We start from the raw sequence: 14,238 nt of genomic DNA, 5'->3' as shown, positions 1-14,238 counted from the left end.
CTGCCTGGGTCTCCCCAGAGCCTAAGTCCAGCTGCACTGAGGCTACTATGGTGGAGAAGCCACACATAAGTATCCCTGGCAGTGGAGACCCTGCCTACCACCCAGCTGACAGCCAGCATCATCAGCCAGTCACAGAAGCAAGCTATCTCGAACATCTAGCCCTGTCCAGCTTTTAAATGTCCACAATCCCCATCAACATGTGATGACGACTACATAAGTCCCAAGCAAGAATTGCCTAACTGAGCCCTAAATGAACTCCTGATCCATAAAATTGTGAGCCAAATAAAATGACTATTGTTTAACACAAGTACATGGTGGGGGGGAGGGGGGTGCAGCGGTTATACAGTTATAGGAATGGGTACACCTGTCTCTGCCTTCCTACCTCAAAACCCTCCCTGTTAACAGGCTCCTACCACCTGGACCTTCTGTTCCTCAAACATACTAAATGGTCCTGGCCTCAGAACTTCCTGCACTTGTTTTCTCTCCCTGGAAATCCCCCCACCCTGTGGAATTTCCAGTGGAGCCAGGGCTATCTCCTTATCACACAGGTGTCAGGTCAAAGGGACACCCTCAGAGAGTTCTTCAGCATCACCTGATCTAGATTAGATTCCCAGCCACCATCCTAAGCACATCCCCACATTTTCCTTACAGATCTCACCACCAGACACCTGATATTTTTGTGTGCACTAACCATAGCCTCTCCAGAGTATAAAGTCCGTGAAAGGAGGTCCTTAACTGTTTTGGTCACCTGCTCCTTGCATAATAACTAGCACCTAGTAAACAAGGACATGTGTTTATACAATGAGTGCATACCCAAGAAAGCCCAACGATCGTTTTGAGAAGATGAAGGAAAGGTATTTCTATCAGAGAGATCAGCAAGGAGAAGCACCAAGGCTGGTGTGCTCCAGGTAAGAAACTAGAGGGGGCTGAAACAGGTGGGACATGAGGTTGGGTTGTGGGGCTTCAGGATGCCACTGGCTGGGCTGCAAGGCGGAAGCCTCTTAGATCACAGAGAGGATGTATATCATACGTTCCCCCAGCGTGACATGTCTGCGTCGCTGTGGTAAAATACACACACCACAGAACTTCCTCCTGGACCATTTTTAAATGGACAGTTCAGTGGCACTAAGCACGTTCACACTGTGGTTGGGCCATCACCACCATGCAATCATAGTTTATTTAATGGGGAAACTCTATCCCCATTAAACACCAACTCCCTATCCTCCTCCCCAGGCTCTGGCACCCACCACCATCCTACTTTCTCTCTAGGAATGTGACTACTCCAGGGACATCGCATAAGCGGGATGGCAGCACTGCGTCCTTTAGTGACGGGCGTATTTTTCTCACACAACGTCCTCAGGAGTCATCAGCGCAGCAAGGGTTCGAACATCCTCTTTTCAAATAAAGTACGCATGACATAAACTACTTTATTCCTTCCTAAAGAGAAATTACTCCATGGTGTGTGAATTCCAAAAGTGGACTGGTTAGCTGCCAGGCGCCGCGTCTCCACTAGGGCAACGTGGCCCGAGCAGGACAGCTGGGCGGGGAGCTGTCAGCACCTAACCTTCCTGACTAACCCTCTGATCCCCACAGCTCAGAGCCACCCGGCGCGGAGTAGGAACCTGGACCCGGTAGGCGAAAGCGTGGAGGGCAATGGAACGCCCAGTCCACACCTCTCGGCTCCGCTCTCCTCAGCCCCGCCCCTCCTGCGCCTCAGTGCGCAGGCGCGGAAGGAGACGCGCGGTGCGGCCACAGGGCACATGCGCGAAGGCTCCGCTCCCCCGGGTGTGAATCCGCCCATCCGGGGTTTCGGCCGTGCCGACAGCTCTGTTTATAAACACACCGCGCGGCCGCCGGTGAGGGGTAACCCTAAAGGCGGTAGGGTCGGAGGTCAGAGGTCAGTGGGCGCGGGGGCGCCGTTCCAGAGGCCGGGCCTGCCACCCTGGCGGGCTGAAGGCTGAGCGACGTGGCCGGTCGGCGGCCCTGCTGCGGCTGGGGGCTGCCGGGCGCCACGTGGTGCGCACGTGGTCCGCCGGTGCGGTCCTCCCCTCCCCCAAGGCGTCTTCGCAGCACCCCCTGGCGGCGTCGTTCTCGTCGCGCCTGCGCAGAATGCGGCGCGAGGCGCCTTCCGGGTCGGGCCGAACCGGCGTGCGCCGTGGCCGCCGCGCGGAGGCGGGGCCGCCGTCACGTGCGCGGGGGACGCTGCAGTCGATCTTTAGGCTGCGAGGGCTGTGGAGTAGCAGTGTGCACCTGCGTGTGTGCCTTGCGCGAGTTGACTCCAGGTGCTTGCAGGCTGCCGGGCCCATGCCCGAGGCCTCCGCGTGCTCGCTGCGTGTTTAATAAGTGGGAAGCGACCGGCCGAACCAATGAACTGTTCAGTGTTGCAGGATAGTATTATCAGCCACTCTTGCAGGTCCTATTGTGCGGTGCTACGTGAACCACGCTGTGGGCGTTTGCTAAGCTCTTAGTCTATGGTAGTTTGTATTACGGTTGCTGCTTTTTTCCTTTAACTTTATACCTAGATTGGGAGGTTTTTAGAAAGGTTTGAAGAGGCTCACAGATTAAAAAACGAGCAAACCAACTTCTCCCTGATTTTTTGCCATTTCTGTGGTAAAGGCCCAGAATTGCATTGCCGAGGCTGTTTGCTCTGTAAAATTAGGATTCCTCAGTTTATCCACTCCAGCTATGTCTTTTAAATAAAATACGATGTGGCCACTCTGAGGCTCCTGGATCACATCAAAGTAAGAGAAAAGTCCCAAAGTTGTTAAGTTATAGAACACCAGGAAGTACCATAAAAGTTAGGCTGGTGGGATGTGTTTAACAGCCCACTGTGCAGAGTGCATATGTATGTACATAGATTTATTATAAACTTTACTGTTTATGCAAGAAGCAAATTACAAATAATGATAAACTGATTTATTATGAATTCCATAGAGCCAAGTGATTCTCAGAGAATGTTTTTGCTTACTTTGGCTAAACTCTCTTATCCTAGCCAACCTGTGGTTGGAACTGAGTCATAATTTGTTAAACTGAGTTGCTTCCCAACCCAGTATTTTCCCAATAGATTTATTATCATTAAATGTAATATGTGTTACGGATGTTAGTCAGTAATCTTAAATTAATGAATAAGATGGAAATGAGCAAAAAAGACCAGATCAGAACTTTGTGCTTCCATGATATGAAGAATAACTTGACTGAATTGGATCATGGTTTTCCTATACTGGATGAATAGTTCCTCAATATCTCCTGCTATTCAACAATATGATGGCTACACATCTTACACAATTTTAAGATTGTTTTATTGATGTTACTTCTGTATTACCTTCTTAAGTCTACACTAGGTGTTGACAAATATGTTCTACCAATAGATTGTTAATTTCAGTCATGTGCCACATAATGATGGTTCAGTCAATGCCAGACCACATATACAGTTTATATCACCTAGTGACATTGTAGCATCTCAGTTTGTCTAAGAATACTCTGATGCCTATGCCACAACAAAATTGCAAATGATGGAAGTGATGAGGTTAGAGACTTTGTTTTTCATAGAATTGATTTCACTGTAATTTAATAGTGGCTGTGTTTAGCTGGGCATGGTGGCACGCATATGTAATTCCAGAGACTCAGGAGGCTGAGGCAAGAGGAGCAAAAGTTAGAGACCTTCTGGGCAACTTATCAGATATCCTGCCTCAAAATTTTAAAAGATGTTCAGTACTACGGTTTACCCCAGAGACACTCTACCACTGAGTTATGTATTCCCAGCTCTTTTTATTTTCATTTTTTTATTCTGAGACAAGGTCTTGCTAAGTTTCCCAGACTGGTCTCAAATTTCTAATCCTCCTGCCTTAGCCGCCTGAGTAGCTGGGATTACAAGCATATGTCACCGTGCCAGCTCAAAATTTTAAAAAACTTTTAAAGGGCTGGAGGTATAACTCAGTGGTAGAATTGCCCCTGAGTTCAATCCCAGTACTGCAATAATAATAATAACAGCTATACCAACAATAATGATGGCTTCATTTAACAGCTCACAGATTTATCATCTGACTTGCTGAGCCAACACAGATCTCACCTCTAAGCCAAGACGACATACCCCCACCGAGTCACTTCCTTTATCATCCCATGACCTTGAGTGTGGACTGGGCCTTTGACATGCTTATAACCAGCATAAAATGGAGAAGGGGAGGGGGTTGCATGGCCTTGATCAGGTTGCCTTACAAGGAAAGGGTGGGCGTCACTCCCCTCCCTCTCATGATCACAGACATCAATGAGACCCCACCTTGGATGACTACAAATAGTTCTTCCTGCTGGCCTTACAGAAGCAAACAGCATATTGTGACTGGCCACTGCATAACTGGAGCCCATGGGCATTCTCCAGAACCTGAGGGGGACATGTAGCCAGTGGCAGGAGGAAGCCAGAGCCTTGTCACAAGACTATCAGGAAACATCTTGCAGCAGCCTGAGAGAGCTTTGAAGAGGATTCATGGCCTATCGAGTCTCCTGATGAGCACACAGCCCGACTGACCCCCCTCATGGTAGCCTTGTGAGACGTACTAAACGCATGCTATGCTGCTTTCTCTCTGCTCTGCATTTCTCAGTTTTTAAAGGTTAGTGGTAAAAACATGAACATTACACAATAACAAAGGTGGAAAGTAACTCCCAAGATGTTGGCAAGAATGCCCTCGCGTGGCCCGCCTCAGGAACCAGGAAGCCCTGTGGGTTCTGTGGGCCCGATGACCCCTGCTGAGGTCGCCAGCCCACCTCCCAGGTAGGCCCACAGGGTTCTACACTAAGGAGGGGGACCATCCTCTTGTCAGGGGACCTCAGGCACCCACATACGTCATTGTCCACTATTCCTGAGCTGTTGGGAAAGGTTAGGTACGCGCTTCTTGGGGGCATTTGAAGGAGAGTCTTTTAGAAGATAGCAGGTGTCTTTCAAGAGGCAGTAATGGGAGGAGAAGGCCTCTCCTTCCCAAATGCCCCTGGAGAGGGTGAGCTGTGGGTGGCCCCGCGTGATTCGGGTGTTGGGTCCCCAGGCTGCTTGGGAAGAGAGCAGAGCCAGCTCCCTTGCCCTTTGGAGGAGCTCGGGCCCCAGTGCAGCGGATTCCAACACACCCACAGTTACGTGGACCTACACGTTGCAGTATCATTTAGGCCATTTTTGAGTTGGATTTTCTGGTACTTGATTGCAGGAGCCTGCTTGACCCAGTGGAACCAGAACTACTTTCTAAGTCCCCACATTTGCTCTCAAGGACAAATGCAGCCCAGGACTGCTGACCAATGTGTCCCTTTCTGACTAACTCCACTGTATCCCAGACTTCCATTGGCTTTCAAAGCTTGCCCCCATTTCTGTTGTGATATTAGATGGCCCACCTCACCTGCCCCAAGGTTAGTCCAAACTGGCCTAGAGCCATGACCCCGCTCACAGGCCCGCATCTCCTCCCTGCCACAGGGGCCTAGGACTCAGCCATCCTTGAAGCTTCCACCACAGAGCCCCTACCCTCCATCCCCCCTTCCCCAGGCCCTGCTTAGTGCTCTGGTCTGCAGGATGTCACAAAAGAAACCAAGACTTCCTGGGCCCCAGCTCCAGCCCTGAGCACTCTGCCAAGGAGATGGGCTCAGCTTGAGTGTGCAGGAGGACGGATCTTCCCAGGCTGCCCAGGTCGTGAGGTTGTCCTGGCAAAGACGGAACAGCCAGAGTGAGGACGGGATGGCAGGCAGCAGCCCACAGAGGCTTTATCCAGACTTTTTGTGGAACAAAGGCCCCCCTGGCCCTGGGAGCTCCCGCTGCGGCTCTATTGAAATCTCGAGGTGGCTCTCTATTAATCACTCCCCTTGGTGCCTCAGAGGCCAGAAAAGGAGTCAAACAAAACCTCTTTTCTAAGCAGGAAGAGCTTTGCAAAAGCCTGAGCAGAAAGATTCCTCCAACCCTCTCGCCAACAGGACACTGACAAGCTGCCCGGGCCTCCCACACTCGCACAAACAAACAGGGAAAGCTGCCTGGCCAGCGCAGACGGGCCTTGGAACGTGACCAAGGCTGCAGTGTGCTCCCAACGGCCCTGTGCAGGAAGCAGGGTGGGGGAACCAGGGGTCTCGCCTTCCCGCAGCCGCTCCCTTGTTTTAGTTTAGAAACCAAAAAGACCCAATTGAAAAAAAAAAAGTAGTTTTTTTTTTTTTTGTTTTGTTTTGTTTTTAAGTTAGACATATGCTGGGAACATGGAAAAGAAGAAAAAACTCCATTTCCTTTCCTCCTTAGATGTAACCTCAAGTCACAGCTTCTCTGCCTCTTTCTTCTGATGTTGCTGTTCTTTATTAACCAACAGCTAATACTGCATTATTCATTAATCTCTAAATATGAAGTTTTTAAACCAAAGACACAGACCAAGCAATCATTTCCCCTGACAAGTCCTTATCACCCAAGGCCCAAGCCTGTTATCTGTGGGCAGGCGCTTGGCTTGTCCTGTTGTGGAGAAATGACTGCCTTTTTTATCCAGATACTGTGGCTGCTATCAAGCACAGACGTGACAGTCCCAGATTTGCATGCTTCAGAGTAGAAGCATATTCTTTTTCATATAAATGTTAAAAGCAGTGGAGGCGGGGGGGGGGGGGGGGGGAGGGAGGGTCCTGGCTTAAAGAGTCACTGAGTGACATGCATTCACATTTGAGGACAGAGGTCCTTCCAAAACAAGTGCATACCATCAGCTCGGAAAATTAGCATGGAAGATCAGATGAATGAAGATCGAGCAGTTTGTTGGCCCTGCAAGGTAGGAGTGTGCTTCAAAGTATGGATTTGTGGCTGGGATGCAGCGTGGTCTTGTGAATTCTAACCAGAGCTGGAATAGACCACAGGAAGGATGGGCTACAAGGAACAAAGGAGTCTGTCCTGCAAGAAGAGATCGTCAGCCAGTGAAGTGGTAAAATTGTTTTTAATGACAGCATAATGGCCACTGGCACATAATATACATTTAGGAATTATTGACATCTATGTAGTAGGTACTCCTTCCCTTCCTTTTGGTAAAATCGTACATCCCCATCTTTTGCATGGAACTGTTAACTTTGCCTAATTCACAGAAAGAGAGGGAACATGTATAGCCACATCCTCATGGATTTGGGGCCTGGTCATGCACCTGGATTAGGTTGGTGGAATGTGAATACAAGCCTCCCTACTGGGCTAGTTCCAAGATGAGGCCTAAGAAGTATCTCATGTTCTTCTTACGGTTCTGTCATCCATGATAAGAACTTGGCATGGACAGCTACTGTCCAAGGAGAATTGAGACTCATGGGAGAGACCTGGTCCAAATCAGCAACCTGGAGCTAGGCCCAACAGAGCCTGGTAGAGCTATAGCCTAGTAGACCCCTAATGAAGAAATAAATGCTTATGGTATAAACCACTGAGGTCTGGGGGGACCGGGCTGTTTGTTATGTGGCACCCAGGTAGCAGATACTGATTAATACATAATATCTATGTACCCCTCTCCCCTTACCTTCTCTCTAGCTCAGTGGAGGCCCTAGCCAGTTTTATTCATTGTACATCCAGCTGCTTTTACTTTTTCCAACAAGTAATAAGGGCTCAATAAAATCTTTTGACTAGACGAACAGATGAGTGATATCACAAGGGACTGGCTCACACACTTGTGGAGCTAACAAATTCCACTGTCTACCACCTGCAAACTGGAGGTCCAGTCTGAGTTCAAAGGTCCAAACCAGGAGCTCAGGCTATTCAAGGGCAAGCCATAATGGCTGTCTCAGCTCAGAGAGAGAATTTGTCAATGAGATTTCCCTCTGCATCTTTGTTCTGTTAGGTCTCTTAACAGATTGTATGATGTCTGTCCATTTTGATGGGTTGATCTTTACTCAAGCCTACTGATTCATGCCCTGTCTCCTCCTGAGACACACTAAAGACACAACCAGAAATGATGTTTTACCAGCCCTCTGGGCACCCCTTAGTCCAGGCAAGTTGAAATAAATCAACCATCCCAGGTCTGGATAGTCTAGCCTGGCTTGTGTCATTATCAAATAGCAGGGGAATATGCCAGTCAAAAAATATTTTAAAGTTGGGTTCCATGGCATGCACCTGGAGGTCTGCTCCAGGGGAAGACTAAGGCAAGATTGCTTGAGCTCAGCCTGAGCAACAGAGTGAGACCCCATATTAAAAAAAAAAAAAAAAAAAAAAAAAAAAACTGCTATTGTGAGATGATGCATGAGCTTAGTTTCTTTTTTATATCTATTTTCCGAATTTTCTATAATGAACATATGTTGCAGTTCTAGCTGGGAGAAGTGGAGTTTTTAAAATGAAATTTAACAGAAATGGGAACAGCTCTGTAATGTTCTTTTCTTTCCATATGCTACCTTTTTTTTTTTTTCCAATGATTGACTTTTGTGGTCCATTTCAGTTCCTTTTGTTCAATTCTTGACAAGCTAGCTGTTGCTTAGTAACAATCATCTTTAATGAGGCCTTTATCTCATTGGTACACTTCAGTAAGACTGCATCACAGAGCAATCTGGTGTGAAATGATTTCAGACCAGGGCAATAACAAAACTATCTGGCCTTCTGAATTACCACATGAGATGTGGCTGTTGCCACCAACTTCCCAAAACATTACATTTAATAAATGTACTAGAAAGAATAACAGCTTAAAGATTCATTTTTGCCTTTATGCTCAGCTGTGATCATGTATCCTTCCCTCTCCTCTTGCTGTTCACCAGTGCTCTGCTGTAGCAGATACCTTTTGGATGACTACCCAGGATCCCCCTCCCCACCCTCTCCTTTTCCTGTCAAGAGACCCAGATTTTGTCCAAATGTTCATTTTCCGTTGACTTCAGGAGAAGTGCACCCCAGCTCCTAGGAGTATCGCAGTGGGGCTAAGAAAAGCGTGGTGGTCTGAAACTCTTTGCCAGGAATTGGTTTGGGTCTGGGCACTTGAGGCCATTTTGCACAAGGAGACAAGAGGAAGTGGACTTGGTGGGAGCACCGAGAGAGGTGTCTTCATTGCTAAAAAGAGACCCCTGAAACTAAAATGGTCTCTGGATCCTGGTTTTTGAAGATGGAAGACCTAAAGCCCCCATTGCCACTTGGAAATTATTAGGACCAATACACCAAGGAGAGAGGACATGAAGAATGGGAAGAAACTGAATCCTAGACAACATCCCTGAGTCAGTGAACCCACCCGCCTCTGGACTGCCCCGTGTTCTGAGTTCTCATGACATAAGATCATGAGAACCCTCATGTCAAGCCATGTTGAGGTCAGTTTTCTACTATTTAAAGTAAGAAGAAGTATTAACTGAGTCAGTACTTATGTGTTTGCATGACATGAATCCTTTGGGCCCCTCTGCCTAGGGTGATCTGCCCATCTGGGACCACCCTCCACATGGTTTATACCTGCAATCCTAGTCTAATTACAGCAATGGCCCATTTCACTCCCAAAAGTTTGCCAGTCCCAAATGATCCACTATATGGTCACCATTATGGGTTGAGAGGTGTCCCCCCAAAAAAATCCGTGTATTGAAGGTCATAACCGTCAGCACCTCAAAATTGACGTGATTTTGAAATAGGGTCATTGCAGATGAATTATTTAAGATGCGGTCATACCAGAGTAGTCTGGGCTCCTAGTACTGTATGATAGGTATCCCTATAAAAGGGGGAAGTTTGGAGATAGCCATACACAGGGAGAAGGCCATGTGAAGATGGAGGTTCTGCTAACACAAGTCAAGGAACTACCAGGGACAGGAGAGAGACTTGGGACAGACATTTCCCTAGAACCTTCAGAGGGAACAAGGTCCCCACCTGCCTCTTGATCTTGGGCTTCTGCCTCCAGAACAGTGAGTGAGTAGATTTCTGTTGTTTAAACTATCCACTTTCTGGCCCTAGGAAACATACGTAGGATGAAGACCAACTCTGTCTGAAAGAGGTCTTGGCTCAGAGAACCTCCTAGACAGGGAGCCACACCTAATGTCTTTAGTGGTTTGGGACACAAGGACAAAAGAAGGGCAGGAGGGTCTCATGTTCAGTTGCTGCAGGTGATTCTGAGAACACCACCAGGGATATGCTCTTCTCTCAGCTCTGCTGCCCCAGCAAACAAAGAGCACATGCCTGCAGTTTGCAGGTGAAGGAGGCATCACTTCTGGCTGCAGGTGAGCAGAGGTATTGGCATTTGAGGGGGCCTTGCAGGATGACATATGGCAACAGGCAGGTGTGGTGTGTGGTTAGAGGGCGTGAAATGGCCAGGGAAACATGAACATTGGGCAAAATCAGACCCTGTGCCTCATCCTGACTTTCAGGAAATAAAACAGGGAACAACTCCACATGAGTCACCAGAAACAGAAAAGGGGACAGGGCATTCTGTATGTAGGGTCCGCTAAGTAGAACTAAACCCCTAGGAAGTCCTCCAGACTCAAACACGTTGGCGGCACAGGGAAGGAGCTGTGCTACAGCACAGCAGCCTGCAAAGGCACCACCATCAGGACCACTGGCTGCTTTCACCCCTTTCCAGCTGAGTAAAACAACTGCCATGGGGTCCATAACAAAACCAACTAAAAGTTTTAACAAGTTGTATCCCACTAACTCCTTTTTCTTGAAGCAAAGCTTATTAAAGAATGTGTCAGATATGATAGGTGATAAGATTACTTCTTCAAGGGCAAACTTCACATGCTTAGAATATTTTCACTCCTTTGTCCTAGCGTGCGGCTTGCTGTTGGGTAACTACAAGATTCTATGCCATGACTCATGCACTTTTCAGTTTTGAGGTCAGCAAAGAATGCATTTCTACTCAAAATCTTACTGGAGGTACTAGCCAGCACACTAAGGCAAGAAAAACAAATTTAATATATAAGAGTTTAAAAATAAAACTGTGATTATTTGCAAATATAAGATTGGCCATAAAGAAAACTCAAAATTATCAACAGATACATGATTACATTTAATTAGAGTTGAATAAGGTTGCTAGATTTGCAATCAACTATATTCCCATAAACCAGCCACAAACAGAAAATAATATCTAAGAAAAGATACCACTTAAAGTAGCCTGAAAATTATGAACTGGGAATAAATTTAAGAAAAGATATGACCGTCTACACAGAGGTGTTACAAAATATCATTGAGAGACTTTAAAAAGGACTAAATAAGTGCAAACATATGCCATTTTTCATGGATTAGAAAACTCTGTACCATGAGGAGGCCAGTTCTTCCCCATGTTGACTTATAGATTGGATGCAATCTTAATGAAAATCCCAACTTTTTATTATGGAAGCTGATCCAAAGACCTACATGGAAATATGAAGACTAAAGAATAGCCAAGACTAAGAACAAAGTGAACCTTCCCTAGCAGATTCCAGGAGTTAAAGTTATGGTACTTCATTCAATGCAGTATTACATCATATGCAAAAATCAATTCCAGGTGGATTAAAGGATTAAACATGAAAGGTAAAGCTGCAAAGTTTTATACAGTTGTTGTTAGAAAGCAGCTTCAGGAAATTGGGGTAGAGAATATCTTATTAAGTCATTAAAAGCACTAGTCTTAAAGGAAGATACTATAAATTTGACAATGGTTGTTTTGTCAAAAAGAAAACGAAAATGAAAATCACAGAGTAAGAAGAATATATCCAAAATATACTCCCCACAAGGACTAGTTTTCCCATTCTTCAAAGAACTTTCAAAGGAAAGACCCAAAAGAAAAATGGACCAAAGACTGGAATAAGCACTTTACAAAAGAGAAAATCCAAATGACCAGATCGAAAAGGTGTTCAACCTCATTAGACTCGTGCAAGTGCCTGTTAAAACTATAATGAAATACATTTATACCCTCCAGACTGGAAAAAAGTAAAAAGTGTTGGCAAAGACATAAAGCAATGGGAACTCTTACATGTTACAGGTGTGAATATATATTGACACAACTTTGGAACATAGTTTAACATTTTTTAAAAAATTTGAACTTCATTGTGTGACTCGGCACACCTGCTTTTAGATATGTGACTTATAAAAGGGATTCTTTCTGTATCCATGTGCAAATATACCACAACGAATCCCACTTATATGTCTAATGATAATGCACTAATTAAAATAATGATAATAAAGCAAAAAGGGGGGTTCTTGAACTTTCAGATGTGTCCACATCTCCTGGAGGACTTCTAGGCTCCAGTCCCAGATTCTGAGTCAGTAGATCTGTAAAAGGACCTGTGGATGTGGATTTCTAGCAAGTTCCCAGGTGATACTGAGGCTGCTGACCTGGGAACCGCACTTAGAAAACCACCTCCTTGGGTTAAAATGTGTGCCTGTACACCAGGAGACACGTGCATGCAGACACACAGGGCATGCTACAAAGCACTGGAAGTGAATTTAACTACCACCCATGTGAAATATGGATGCATCTCCAAACAATTCCCAAGACCAGAACCATAAGGCCATATGCAGTATACATGCAATTATTGAAAGTTTAAAAGAGATAAAGTTGCATGCATATGTGATTTAAAAAAAAAGAAGCAGCAAGGAAAAGCAAAGAATCAGTGATCAAAATGTTGGCATGGTTTTCTCCAGGGAAGATTCAGAGTGGTGCCAGTCACTAAGTTATGAACTCCCAGTTCCAAACCCCCGGTTCTATGCGGGTTCTCTGACGTTGGGTTGGGGGCCTGTGCTCCGCATCCTAGCCAACTAACTCCTTAGGTCTTCCAACAGGTGGCGCTGGGAAAAGACTGCCAGGCTGGAAGAGGAAGGAAGGACTTCCATTTTTCTATCTTTTCCCTTTGGCTCTCTACCTGTTTCCTGTCCCTCTGAGTTGGATCCTAGCAAAACTTCTTTACCCTTGCTTCATCAGTTCCTTTCCATAGCAGCAACTAAATCTTGTCTGCCATTTTTCTAACACTTGACAGCCTCTTTGTGACCCCATTCAACCACCAGTGACTCTCTCAGCAGAAAATATTTTCAGAGCCTGTAATCCCAGCGGCTCGGGAGGCTGAGACCGGAGTACAGCAAATTCAAAGGCAGCCTCAGCAACTTAGAGAGGCTCTAAGCAACTCAGCAAGATCCTATGTATAAATAAAAAGGAGGCTGGGGATGTGGCTCAGTGACTAAGTGCCCCTCATCAAGTTCTTCCCAACCATTAGTGGCTTGTTGCTTCATAGTCACCTCCAGCATTAGGTCTGCCTTCCATGCAGCAAGAGGGGTGCAGGCAAGGGGGAAATGGCACCTGTCGGCTACATCTGCCCTTTCAAAGAACTTTCTCCCAGACTGACTGATGGTCCCTTGGTCCAGGCCCCATCCTGAGAGTTGCCTGGGATGCAGGACTTTTCATTACTAAAACCAAGAAAGTCTTGGTCACCTTGAGCCCCGTGTCTTCAGCTTATACACATGAACCTTAGTCTGTGGTCATCTCTGGCTTCAAAGAAGGCTGGACTGTGAAGTTCTTTTTAGTGGAGCTCATTAAAACTCCAGGCAAACCAGAGTTCTGTCCATTAGGAGGGAAGGCAGAAGAGGTATTGGGGAAGCAGCTAGCAGTTCTTCCTTTTTAACCCCACACCGTAGCCACTAACCCCTCTGCAGTGTTGCCTGAGATCACACAGTTGTCACCAAAGTTGGGTCCAGAAGCCGGGTCCCCAAATGACACCCCACCTGTTTTCTTCATTCAAACGATGCATTTCTGGCAACCCAGAGAGGAGAATCATTTCCATCTTTTACCATGTTAAGTTGTCAATGGCTGATTAAATCCCTTAGGTGAACCTTCCAGCCACAAGTTGGATAGTCACTGAGGGAAGGGGTCCCCAAGCAGAACCCAGGCAATGTTGATAAAGTGCCATTTCTTTCTCTGTTTACAGTCAAACTTGGCTCTTCCTGAATGGGAATCTGGACTTTAAGCTCTTCATTTCAAGGGGTTCAGGAATCCCATGTACTGTAGTCCCTTTTTATTTTGTCATGAGTCAGTGCTTTTCCCAGGCAGTAATTATCATTTCATCCCAGGTATCCATTCTGGATACCTTTCGGGCCTGCGTTTCCTCCTTCTTGACTTGGTAGAAATGTGAGGTCGGCTGGCCTTCACATCAGCCAATCCATCTGCCAGCTCACTTTCAACTCAACAGTTAGCTGCGTTTGCTTTAAGGAGGGGCCTCAAATTGGGTTGTATGGATTGCATCTTTTCTATGAACTTCAACTTTGTAAGGCTCTCTCAGCCAACTCGGTTTTTGCCCCCCTTTGAAGCATTAATAGGCTGTATTACCGCGAGAAAATGTGATCAATAGGCATCAGGGGTGCAAGTT

Source organism: Sciurus vulgaris, assembly GCF_902686455.1.
Source record: "Sciurus vulgaris genome assembly, chromosome: 18".
In the NCBI taxonomy this organism is placed as follows: domain Eukaryota; kingdom Metazoa; phylum Chordata; class Mammalia; order Rodentia; family Sciuridae; genus Sciurus; species Sciurus vulgaris.
The sequence above is the reverse complement of the archived record's forward strand: the minus strand, read 5'-3'. Positions refer to the sequence as shown.